This window comes from Glossina fuscipes, unplaced genomic scaffold (assembly GCF_014805625.2).
Source record: "Glossina fuscipes isolate IAEA_lab_2018 unplaced genomic scaffold, Yale_Gfus_2 3, whole genome shotgun sequence".
NCBI lineage: Eukaryota > Metazoa > Arthropoda > Insecta > Diptera > Glossinidae > Glossina > Glossina fuscipes.
The window spans coordinates 5,195,501-5,209,498 of NW_023998417.1; the positions used below are offsets into that span (position 1 = coordinate 5,195,501).

Genomic DNA, 13,998 nt, shown 5'->3' on the forward strand with positions numbered 1-13,998 from the left:
TTTTTGTTTTAGAAATATCTTGTGCTGAACTATCAAGAAATGGCTTTAGTTTTAATTAAATACAGATATTTAATAATAATAATATTATTATTATTTTTTTAATTAATTAAATTTTAGCCATATATTGCTTTCGTAAACGGCCACGTATCATACAATCCGTGACATATATAGATTTAAAGTTTGATAGAAGTCTTGGCTGGAATAAATGCGGAAGAAAGACATCATTATTTCAATAAGCAAAAATGTTTCCATAACAACTCATAGCAGGTTTAGTAATAACGGCACTAAAAGTATAACACGAAACTGCTCTCAAGCGGCTAGCTTAAGATTGCAGTTGTCTTATATAAGTACTTTTGCGTGTGAGTCTAACAGAGAAGGTCATTAAAGAATCGCTTTAAGCCGAGAATATAAATTTTCTGTTGGTTACTTTGCATATTTTCATCTTTTAATCGTTATTGACTATCAACAATTTGATTTTTTTTTTTTTTTTTGCTCAAATATCATTTTCGCTGATTATTCTACTAATACTGAAGATTGAATTCCAATTATGTTTTGTTTGTGTTCCTTACTACGCTCTCTTAAAAGTCTTCTTTGCTTAGCATGCAAGAGAAAAAGCCTTAAGTTTGCCACAAGTAATGAATGATTGAATTCCCTACCACAAACGAATGCCAATCGGAAAACAGTCGGAGTAGTGTAGTTGGACGGATTTGTTTGAAAAAGCTTTTATCTATTGCTACGGTAACCAACTTCTTATTTTATTATAAGAGCAAAAAGGAAGATAACAGGCTTTTTTCCAAGGATTGAAAGAACTCGTTGGCCCTGAAGTTCTTGGTGGAAATAGCGATTTCTAAGCGCCGGCCATCCTTGAATAGTAGACTATGATGCGAGCTTTTACAGAATAGATTTTGTACCGTACTCGACGCATAGGTTATTACCTGAAATGTGTATTTATCCGATAACTAGAGAAGAAAAACATTGTAAACATTGCATCAATAAGTGAAAACAAAGAAAAGTAATGGCCGAATATCTCGTATCCTCTACCTTTATCAAAGAGAATAAAAAAAAGAAAGAAATGAAATTTCGATATTCTGTAAAATTGAATAGGCGTAGTCCATTGTTTCTACTTTTGCACATATACCACAGAATGTATGTGAAAAGGGCAGTAATGAGGAAAGAATTCTCTTCCTATGCAGTTTGTTGACTCACTTTTGGATCACTTTGTTAATATCAAACTGCCTGCGCAAGAAGTTGCAATGACTTTACTTAATTTGAAGATGACTTTGGGAAAGAAGAGGAAACGGGACGGACGGACAAAAGTGCATCCGTCCAAACGAATCAAAGGACATTGCTTGTGAGGGAGTTTAGTTATTAAAACGAATTTAAAACATGCGATCTCTGTGAACGGAAGCTCTCTGATCCTTTTGTAACTGGCTAGCCTTTCTTGGAATCGTTACAAATGAAGCGATAAAACTAATGTAACATCATATTCTAGTCATGAATTTTTATAAAGATAAATTAAGAGATAAATAAATGAATATTCGAAGCAAATAAAACACAAGTGACTGCAATAACTGCAAATAAAAGGAGAAATTTTATGATGAGTTTTATCATTTTAACCGCCACGCTTTTACGGTTTTAGTTTCCCTAAGAGTCTCTAGCTTAATACATAACTTTGATTTAGCTTTCGCTTGGGGTGGAACGAATTATTATAAATCATTTTTTATTGCATGCTTTACAAAGTCAAACGTAAGTCGTTTATGTATAACTAGAAAATGATTGATTTTGTTTTATACGCGATATCATCACCGGATGCAATCTATATATATATTTAACATTAATTGAACCTCATAATCTAAACAATATTGAGCCAGATATACTCAGCGTAGCGTTATTTATTTCAAATGTCATCAGTTATTAGTACATGCGATCTATAAGTAATTAATATAATTAATTTTCTTACCCAAAATTATATTTTATTTCGCTATGTGACGTAATCTCCATTTAGTTTAGTATAGAGAGTTCTAAGCTTTTTTAAATCTTTTCAAAATAATTATTTGTTTTCACTTTCATTTTTTACAAAAAAACCATCTTCTCAAATTTACAAACAGGTAAGCGTCGCTGGGTACCAAAATTTAAGGCAGCGGAAGTAGTCCGCGTCCTATTCCATCCTAAGAAAAGGCGCATTTCAACTCATATTTGCCCTTTTCTTTTTTAGGCGATTCAATGACACTAAACAGTACACGCCTAGTATTGTTAGTCACTTTCGACGATAGTCCTATTCTTTCAATACTTCATGTGATTCCGGTTTTTTCGATTCTTAAATACGTAGGTATATCTTCGGTTGCCATTTTTTTTCGTGTAACAGCTTTTTTAAAATAAATCATTGCACTGTTAGCGATCACAGGATCAAGTTCCTTTCTAACCCCGTTTCAATAGGGTTCGTATTCTATTCGCGAAGCTTCGCGAATTTCGGTAAAATATCTCAAAAATATACGACCTGTAGTCTGGACATAATCAAGTATGAATAAACACCATATGGACAGATAGAGAGAAAGTCAAGCTGAGATCAGAAACAATTGGTATAGTAGAAGACGGGAGTATCGTAAGTCCTTCCAACTGTCTGCATGAACTTGAAAGACGTAAGTCCTTCCAACTGTCTGCTTCAACTTAATATAACCCAGGCCACAAGAAATTTAGGCTATGAATACTCAATATGATCGATTAAACATAGAAAAATGCGTTAACTAATACATGTGTAGAAAAAATGAATAGCAAACAAGAAAGCAAATTATGATTAGAAATTCCAGCATTAAACCGCAAATTCGCATTGCCGAATAAATTAAAACAAGACAAGAGAAGACGAAGAAGAAATACCTTAGAGGAGAAGTCCTAACATTTATATGCATTTAAGGTGTCTAACCCTTTATTTAATATTATTAATAATTAAGTGATTATTTTGTTTATGTTTATCGCTGTGTTCATAATAATGCAATCACCTCGCTTCACTCTCTTCTTTTTTGTAGGAAAACTATGGCATTTAATGCTCATGGAATGCGATCTCTCGTTTAAACCGCATGTATATACAATAATAATATACAGCCGTTACACATACTTATTAAGGTAAATATAAATGTTTGCACATAAATAAATGTTGATTTACCATAAATTCGTGTACAAGTTTAATTATGTATAATACACACATGCACACACAAATAAACTATATACGCATTATTCGTTTACCGTGTGTCGTGTATGTTTGCCTTTACATAACCCCATTGCAACTAGGTGGGCATTTGGTCCATGTTTTAAATTAATTTAATTACAATTTTGGGAATTTATTTTAATTATTATTTTAGTTATTGCAAAATATTATAATTTTTTATTCTTTTTCTTCTGCTTCGATACATGGATATACAATTTCATATATTCATTTCAGTCATTATTTTCAAATGACTGACCCCTATATTATACATTATGAACTCACGCTATTTTTCATTTAATTAATTTTTTTTATTAACAAAAAAAAAAAAAAAAAGCAAAAAATGAAACTAATTAACTCGATATGAAAATCGACCCTAGGCAAATATTAACAAGTGAGAAGACTGCTATCTTTAGATTGTGTACATTAAAGCGAATTTTGAATGCCCTTCAACTCAGATAATTATTTACTTCCGAAAATAATTAAGTTCTATTCCCCTTAGAGACATGCTTTTCTTTTTTGCATCAGGTCAAAATATCTCTTATCAGAGACAAAAACAGTCCCCCATAAAAGTTGTTTGCTGGCTCACAAGGAAATCCTAATGACCTTTTTTTGAAATTGGCGAAGACTAAAAGTGGCCTATAGTCACTTTAATCCACGTAAATTTGCTTAGGAAAAATTTGGGTTATCCTTGAACAGATTAATATTAACAAAAGTCTCTACAAACTTGTATGACACAACTTCTGTAAACGTGACCAACAACAATAGATTACCAGGGGTTAATCCGATTGAATGCTTTCGATGATAGCTTCCTAAGATCTTATTGAAGTAAGTCCAAAGAGGAAAATGGAATAAAATTCCCAAAATTGTCAATCAATATGTTGCGGTCTATGGACCTTCGTAGTCATTGAATGAGTTCGACAACTAAAATTGACACTAGTGCTAACTGGGCGAATGGAAAGAGTTTTATATTCAAAATAACACCGGATTCACAGATAATAGTCGCTTGGGGCGAGGTCTTGCAAATATGCTACATGTGGGCAATATAAGTAAGCGGATCTCAGTTGTCTCGCTGCCTTTCTTTTAATGTCGCCTATATCTTGCAACATCATAAACTAACTCTCTCTCTCTCTCTCTCTCTCTCTCTCTTTCTGTCTATATATGTCTTATGAGCAGTCTTCGAAGTACGCGTTTGACTGTTACAAATAGAACGTTGAATTAAGTGTAGTCGTACTGTTTGATAGTGGGTAGAAAAAAACAAATAATTGTAAACAATTATCGTTGTAATTAAACAACAAAAAAAAAAGAAACGATATTATTTTACTGAAAGTATTAAAAAAAACCTGTATTCATGAGAAAGACATATGGAAAGTATGGGTATATTGTGATTATATATTACCCAGGATGATCATATATGCAGGTGAATTTTGAAATAGACAGGTTTCACAAATGTAGATTAAACTAATCCGTGTCAGTTTTATAAAAATGTATACTACAGTCCATCGGCTAATCCACTTGGAATCAGTTGAGAAATATTAACGAAGAGAGATGGCAGACGAACGATCAGCTTGGTGTATGCCTTATGCCTTATGTTGTCTGCTAAACCTTTCATGCTTAACAATAACTCAAAACATTTGCAAATCCAGTGGAGAAAAAAAATGTTCCTAGACGACACTCTTAGTTGATATAGAAAGGATGGCTGACTGTATATTTTCAGCTAAAGTAAGCTTGCCCACCTTTGAAGGCAGCTCTAAAGCAGTTAGATGAGTATCTTTTTAATGAAGGTGCATATGGAAATTTAAAGATTAGATGAGTTGTGGTAATAAGTTCTTACTTAGAAAAGAAGAGAGAGAAGAAGAAATAAAAATGAAATTTTTTTCATTATGACAGTAGGAGGTTTCATTTCTTACCTGTTACTCCCTCTATTGAAAAAAAGTTTGTCTTTCCATGCGAAAATTAATTGACAATCAAAACAATTGGTTCGGTTACGCCAGATTCGTTAGAGCAAAAGTGATACGAAGTTCAATTTTACTACACGTAGTAGTAGTACGTCCGATCATTGAACAGAGTATTTCGAGAATCCATAGAAAAGCTTGTTTTTCAAACATAAATCCCCAACGATTCAGTTCAGTTCACATAAATGCAGTACAGTGTGGAAACCAGTGGAAGTGTTTCTTTTAAAAAGGGCTTGTCTTGATCTTGGCTTTCTGTTTGCAATCCTCCTAAGAAAATGTCCATATGATATTGTTTTGAAAATGCTAGGAGATTAGATCTCAAATTTACATGTATATACAATCAAGTTAAGTAATTTAATCATAAATTTGTGCCGACAAGCAAACTGAAGCCATTTTTGCTCTATGTCACATGAACATGAAGAAGGTGGGGACGATAGATCCCAAAGTGCATTTACTTATAAATCAAAAAAGATTATTGGAATTTTTGCTTAAAGTGTTTTTATACGAAAATTTATGGTTAGAAATGGCAAAGATACTTTCACCCGATCAGCTATGCCCACTACGAAAAAACACTATGAAAATAGGCCAAAATTAATTTAACGGATGCTACTTATACTTACACATATTGCAATAAACTTAAAATCTTCTTAGATCAAACAATGTAATAATGTCACATGCAATCATTCACAGAATAAGAAAATTAATAATAATTATTATGGTTTCTCTTGCAGTTTCCTTACGAAATTTGTCTGCGGACATAATATAAGCACATGTATGAGCACTTCTTTGCCGAATATAGTATAGAAAATTGTTCAAATCTGCAAAAGAAAGAAATATTGCAAAGATGGTATTTTAAAGGGGGTTTCCGCTAGCTCTCAATTAATATTAATATTTGTAACTAACGGTTATTTTTTTAAGAGAACTATATCTCCTTCTCCTTTTTAAGTGAATTTTGCATAATCCTCTAATTTAAACAAAGCGAAATAAAAATTGATTTTTCTATCTAAAAGGAAGAAACGTCCCCACAATAGAGCTCTTGAGAATAAAGTGTAGCCTATACGTTTTACAATAAGGATGAAAAATTACTTTGATTAATGTCCCGATTAATGCAAATCCCATAGAATTCATAGTACGAGCCGTGAGGTAGACAGAATATGTCTTGATACTAAAAAGCCACCACTAAGCGTTGTTTCAATTGCTTTATGCTTCGTTCTTATATAAATTTTCTATTTGTACTCGTTCATATGCGTGTGCTTTGTCACCTTTGCATTTCATGCTTGTAATTAGAGATGAACTTTTGATATATGATAAATAAATTGCTTTGTGACTTATGCTATCCTTTTTTTGTTTTTTAATTTTTCTTTTTTTTTCTTTTTATACTCTTCATTACTTGTGATGCAATATCCGAAAAGACGTAAAATAGACCCGTCGATTGATTCAGAATTATTTTGTGAATACATCTAAGCTTATTTGTCCGTCTGCTTGTCATCAACCATTCATTCGTAAGGAGACTTGAAGTTTCCATACAATCATCGTAAAGCAAATCCTGTGTTTCTTTTCCTCTTTACCATTCACGGCAACCGTAAAAATGATGTGAGATAAAAATTAAAAATTCTAATTTAAAATGTTAATTTTTCCTTCTATTTTCATTGTTCGTTGTTCATTGTTCATTGTTCATTTCGTTTGTCTTCTTTTCAATATTATTTAATAACTTTAGTAATTAATCTCCGTTTTGTGCTCGTTTAGCCTTTAGCATTAAAATCACTTGTATTGGGGTTATGTTGCGGCACATCAATTAACCAAAACATTTATAACAAATATATATATATATATATAAAGGCAAATAGATACATGTACACATACATACCAAATGCATGAGATTCTCTACTAGAAAGGCAATGAAACCTTACACGACAAAACGTGTATAGCACATTGGCTGAGTTGTGTGCGCACTTAAGACGGCAAAGCATAAGAAAATATAACTGCAAATAATTTAGAAAAGTTTAGTCAAGAGTTAGGTGAAGGCTTTATTTTATTTTATTCATTTTTTTTCTTTTTTTCCCATAGTCTTAATAACAAGAAGCCTGACTACCAAAGAAATTATGAAATTATAAGTTATACGGATTAGTCTAACGGTGAAAAAGACAGCACAAAAGTAAGAGAGACACATAAAAAAGATGCAAAAAAGAAAGAAAAAACAACTTTGTTTAACTTAACTATTAAAGCTTATGATGGTCAAGGATAATAAAAGTAGGAATCCATAGAAAAGCGGAATATTTGAAATTTTCATCATTTAAAAATTTTTGCAAGAAATACTTTAAAGCGTTTTGTATAGAAAGCTGATGGGGGATGGGGAATGGGGAAGCATTCTTCTCCTTCGATTCTTGACCATTTGCAATATCGTTTAATACGCTAGAAAAAGTAGTCGCTTAGTGAAAAATAGATTCAGTCAAATAATATTTTGAAATTTTAAGGTTCGTGGTAGATTGGATCGATTATATATCATTATAGGGACACATTTGCCATTGTGCAAAATTTTGTTGAATTAATTTCTGGCCTACCATGAGACGCTTTTTGATCGACCATGTTAAGAGTCCTGACCGATTTTGGCGTTCATATCGATTGGTAGCAAAAGATGTTCGCTCGATTTGGGAATCGCGATTAATTAACTGAGAAAAGTCTTATTTTGGTAGGATTTCTGGCCGTTTTCAAAAAAGATTTTAGTTAACTGTGTATACTATTTTTTATATTCCAATGGACATGTTTTGGTTGAACTTTAAACGATTCCTCGTCAATTCCGGAGTAGTTTTTGGTCACTCGCTTGCCTAGTCGCGGTTGATACCAGCGTAGATTTTCTTTGAAGTGAGAACAAATATTTGAGCTGACATTAATCTAATCACTCTCCGTACGATTTGCGGATGTTTTTTACAAGCAAATATTTTTGCTTATTCAGAAAGCAGACCAATTTTGAGCCGATCTTAGCAATACATCAACAGTGCGTTCCTGGATCTTAAAGACCTAAGCTGTTATTTATAAAAATTAGTGCATATATAACCAGGTAAATGCTATCCAAGTAATGGGTCAGTGAAAAACTTATCATATAACTCATCATAATGAGCATCATCTTTTAACCAAAACAATATTATTTATTATTAACTTTTATCATTATACGCGAAGATTTGGATGAATTCATTTTAATGAAATCTTCTGTAGCCAATGCATAATCAGCGTTTTTCTAAAACTGCGAATGTGCTCAACTAACAGTGCATGTTATTGGCATTGCATGATAGGTACACTCCCAGCAGTAGTAAAAATGTCACTCACATACATATCAATTTTTAATTAAAAATATTTTCCTTTTTTTTTTTTTGGGCCTCTCCCCCCCATATCTGCACTAATAACAACCGTTCTTCCGAAAAATCATATCCCCAATTGCATTTCTTTGAAAAGCTGATATGAATTCAATTAGAAAAGCGTCAAAAAAATATGACACAAAATGTTATACTCTTGCAGAGCATAAATGTTTAACATTTTTCGTAATTTTTAATTGAAAGCTGCCTACATTTTCCTTATGTTTTTGCTACTGGTTTTGTTCGTTTTCTTTTTCTCTTCTCCTTTTTGCTGGATCTGTCGATTTGTTATAAACACAACAACAATCGATTTGAAACATTTCTATAACATTTGTGTATAAACATACACACACATATATATATATATATATATGAATTTGTATATTGATATATGTATGATGTATTTATCAGAGATGATTAATGAAATTATTAGTTAGGAGCTACTAGCAAAGCTTAAAAACGTACGTAGAAATTACACAAAAGAATTTTTTTGAAAATTAAAAACAAAGGAAGGAAGGGCTTTTAATTCTTTTATTTAACATGATTTATCACAATTGCATATAAGTGCAAGATGTAGCTACGGCATCCTATTTAATAGTTCGACGCTATGCTTAATACCGAGCTTTATGTAACGGCATATAATAAGCATTTGTCTTGACTTTCTCATAATGTACTATTATTGATCTCTAAAAGTCTTTCCATTCTGAAATGCCATAAATTGTAAAATACGCTCGGAGACTCGCAAAATCTTTAATCGTCTTCGGTTTTATTATTGATTTCTTTTCAAATTTTTTGTTACTCTCTAACCGTTGTATTGGAAACTATGTTCGATTTTTGGAAATTGAGCGAGTGATGTTAAGTAAGATGCGAACGATTTTACCGAAGAAACTTTTTTATGCTAACTGGGCGCTTGTAAAGAAGCTTACAAATGTAAACACCTGCTTTGAACCAAAAAATGACCACAATGAGTATCTAAGTAAAAAAAAAAAAGGAAAGGATCGATCGTGTTGAACCGCAGGCAGCCTTCTTATTGGGGAAAAATAAGTTGAGACACAAGAAAAGTAGAACTAATTTATGAAAAGCATAGCTTCATTTCGCTTTTCTTCCCGCATATCCGTCTGTAGACAAGAAGAAGAAAGAGTAGAAAAATAATATATTATAAGCATTTAAGCAGTGCGTACTGCGTCTCGGGGTCGCTCATGTACGATTTCAATTCATTGAATTTATGGGGAAAGTAATGCAAGAGAATGTGATGTTAGTCAACTAGCGAATAATAAATACGACCTTTTTTTTTAAATTAGTTCCAATGTACAGTAGGACAATGCCGTGATAAAGAAGACGAAAATGAAGAAGACCTATCATACTCTTAAGTATGAATATCATAATGGACGTGCCATAACAAGGGAAGTGTTTTGTTTTTTTTTTTTTTATAGAAAAATCAATTCATGAACTAATGAAAAGGTGCGCCAGAGAAGACACACTTTGAAAGAAAGCATACGTTTTTAACAATGGCCGTCATCTCTTGGGTTATTTTTACTTTTTAGCTACTGATTGTCTGTCTGAGTAGTAGCAGTAGCTTTGCAGAAAAATTCTCACTCTTTATAAAGTAATAACTAATTACAACTTACATAAAAATCTTTACATTATCTTTAAATGAATCGTTTGTAAACGAGAGGATCCCGCCATCTACTTAGATATAAGTAATATACCATAATCATCATCCCTGGCTTGGCTACTAACGTATTGTTTGAAAATTTCTGTTTTAATGAAAAGTGAACTCAATTCTAACTGTAAATGACAGGTATAACTCACACACAACCACACACCTATACCTGTTCTTTCTTTTTTCCTTTTTTTTTTTGTGTGCGCGTGTGTGTGTGTGCGTGTGTGTGTGTGTCTGTGTGTTTATGTGCATAAAATATTTCTGACAGACATATCAAACATAAAGATGTGCTTTTGCACGCATAGGAAGTGATGGATCTATTTAAACTCTTGGAAAATAAGCTGTATAAGAACAGCACAAAGAGACAAGCAATTAAAGTGAGTGTCGGTTACAATTGTATTAGATATGTTGCAGGTAAATCCATGCACTTTACTGTACGCACAGAGGTTACATTTTCTACTTCAAAACATGTGCTGTGAACAGGAGCACTTATATTCGTTTCCTGTTTTTTTTTTTTGGAAAGTTTTTCATAAAATTAAAATAAACAATTAATTTGAAATAAATTTAAATTTCGTTTTGTTACGAACGATGTAATTATGTACGATATATATATAGTTTGCGAAGTGAACATAAAAACGTCTTATCGTAGCGTTAATTACGACCAAACCTAATTTCATACATTCGCTATTCATATAATATGTTTGATTGAGATCGTAACAAACACACCGATATACATCGAAATACATAGATACAATAAAATAATGAAATTATTCTTATACAAGCAATTTTAAACAAATCAATTTAAACAAAAAATTTTTGAAAAGTTTTACAATTATTACCATGTCTGATATATTGTCTTTCATTAGGGGCAATCCTTAAAGAACATACGTCATAGGCATAGGCGAAGACAAAACAAGTTTTTCCTCTTCTTTTTTGAAAGCATTTATTGGAGAGATCGAATAGAAGATAAGCCACTCATGAGTCCATTTATCTCTCATAAAAAGTTTTGTCGATAAACATGAGAAGCTTCCTCTAGAAATAGAACAAAAAGCCTTGAAAAAATTGAATAAAAGCAAAATTTTTCTTTCTGCAAATACCACAAGACCTTCTACTGGCAAGAATTCGATTTTTAGGCACTTTTTTGAGTAAATCTTGCATAATTTCATTAATAGCACGTTTCATTTCGCTTTTCTAATCCTAGAAGTCAACGATTTTAAATAGACTTAAAAATACCAAGGCGGGACTATTTAAATTAGGCCTTTGTGCAAGCCATTCGATATCGAAATTTCTTGAAATTATTGCATCACTAAACTTATTGCATAAAAAACTAATCCTTTGATGTCTGTACACGTGCTGCGTGTTCTCGTCTTGTTCGAATAACGTGCCGATCTATAGCCAGATCAGCATTCTCATTTTCGAGTTCATAGGGACCGATGCTGTTGCTCCTTCAAAAATCCTACACTAAACTTTTACTTTTGCAGAAAATAAATGCATCTCGTGAATAATTTGCGGTTTAATTAACTTTACCTTAAAATTTAGAACTTTGTTTATTCCTTGAAACATTGAAAAAAAAAAAAAAAACGAGCCTGTTCTGGGAAAATGATTTGCTTAACTGGAGCGCACAAAGGCTTGTAATATAATTTGTTCTATAAAAATTCCAATTAATTTCCACGATAAAATTGGAAACGTAACTGAACATATCTAACAAAGGCAAAACATATTTTTTTATTTAAAATTATTAAAACGAAATCATATGATCCCTTTTGAAAAACATTACAAACTTATTCTGAAATAAAGTGAATTTTCGAAAAACACAGCACAATGTTTCATAAACATTCGCCAAATTGACGACAACGGTATAAAGAGTGAGCGGACGTGCGATGCGGAATATACCGATTGTACTTACACTTGCATGAATGTATAATAAGGAATTAATTCAAGAACTGATGGCAAAGGTCTATTGCACTTCGATTTAACCATCGATGTGCGTCCTTCTTCTGATGTTCGCCCACTCGGCTGAAGCGTATTTACGGGTATGTGCGTTCACAACTTGCAGCCCAACTGCCAAAGCTATTGAATATGGACTGAATCGGAACATTTTTGTGATCACTATCCATATAAAAAAAGACTTGTTTTGCAAGAGTCTCTATATGAAAAATATTTTCCATTGATAAGATTACGCAATTTCTAATAGAAGGGAATGAGCTTCTCAACCCTTTTCCACAAAACCACTTTTATGGAAAAGAAGCCTTTATGTGGTAAAAAGGGTCTAGTTTTTGTGCTTTATAAATAGAATTGATATGCGAAACTGTCACTTTAGTTACAAATTTATTAGATTTGGCTTAGACTATAAAGGTATATTTCTCAGACCATTTTAAGATGGAACGATTTTTTCAAAGTTCCTCTTATAGAATAAATATATGAAGACAAAAATCTAATTTCTATATATATTTTTTAATCAAGTCATTTACGATAAAAGCTTACTATGTTACTGGGGACTCTTCTGCCAAGAAGCTTGCCAAGCAATGTATATCTTTATATTGAAAAATGTTACAATTTTTAGTATGTTATAATCACGGCAGATGAAAAAAAGGAAAAAAAAAAAAAAAAAAAAATTTTCATTTTAAAAATATTTTCTCTATATAATTTAATAAAATATTTATTAAAACTATTTTCCAAATTTTAATTATACTAATTACTGTTACACTTTATCGTATATTTTATAAAATTTATTAAAACTCAAATTAAAACTTTCAAATAGACAGACATGCACATACAATTAAATGCAACTATAATTGCCAATAGACTGAATATGTGTGTAAATGTGCTTTCATGCCATCTTATATCATTATATTAAAGGATTTGCACACATTTTCTTAGAATGGTCAATGGATCAATTATATTTGAAATAATTTACATATAATTTACTTTGAGAAAATGTATAAGTATCTGAAAATTGTTTTCCAAGTATTAATTAATAACAAAATTTGATAATATCATAATTTCATAATTTTTCCTAATTAAATATAAAATGTTCTAATCAACGTTATTTATAGCAAATGCATAGCATATAAACACCAAAGCAAAGTTAATAAATTTCATTTGTAAGTGAAAAAATGTTATTCTTCTTCTTTTTAGATCTTTCTTTGCACATACGAGGTCCAACGATTAAATGCTTGCATAAACAAGGAGAAAAAAAACAACTGACTTTTTGATTGAATATTGGTAAGTAGATATCTCTCTCTTGATGACTTTATTGATTTTATATTAAACACAGTTATTCATACATTATAATAATTACAATTATAATTAAATAAATTTATCAGATAATTTAAGTCGTAAGATATCTTTACGTTATCAATTAGCAGTCGGGAGCCATTTTAAATGGCATAGTTGAGAAGTCATTCCGACTGTTTCACCTCTCTTTCTACCAAAGACACGAGATACATCCTGTCTGTCACGAGATGCACTCTGTCTGTCACGAGATGCACTCTGTCTGATCATTTAAATGTGAAAAATTTGTTACAAATTTACTCACTTCTGTAAGAAATATCTCTGAAAAATTTTACTTACGAAACTTATAGCACAATTGCATTTAAAATAGATCGGATTTATATAGCATTATAAACATTAATTATCATTCGATTTCAAAGTAACAACTAATGCTGTAGGGTATATTAAGCTAGTGCAGACGCACGTAGCACGCAGAATGGCTTTAAGATAGACCCACCTTTTATTGTACCGATCGATTCAGAATCATAATCTGAATTGATATAAGTCTGTCTGTCCGTCTATTATTTGTCCATTTAAATTTGCATTCAAGCCGCGGGG

The 13,998-nt window shown here is 31.6% G+C and overlaps 1 long non-coding RNA gene across 1 annotated transcript in view; it reads left to right on the forward strand.

The window, feature by feature from the left end:
- The window catches only part of LOC119634864, a 95,945-nt gene extending 82,587 nt beyond the window's left edge, over positions 1-13,358 (forward strand). The window contains exons 4-5 of the long non-coding RNA XR_005246986.1: positions 3,024-3,120; positions 13,306-13,358. This is a non-coding gene — a long non-coding RNA (uncharacterized LOC119634864). The remainder of the gene's footprint in view (positions 1-3,023; positions 3,121-13,305) is intronic.
- The last annotated feature ends 640 nt before the right edge of the window (positions 13,359-13,998 follow it).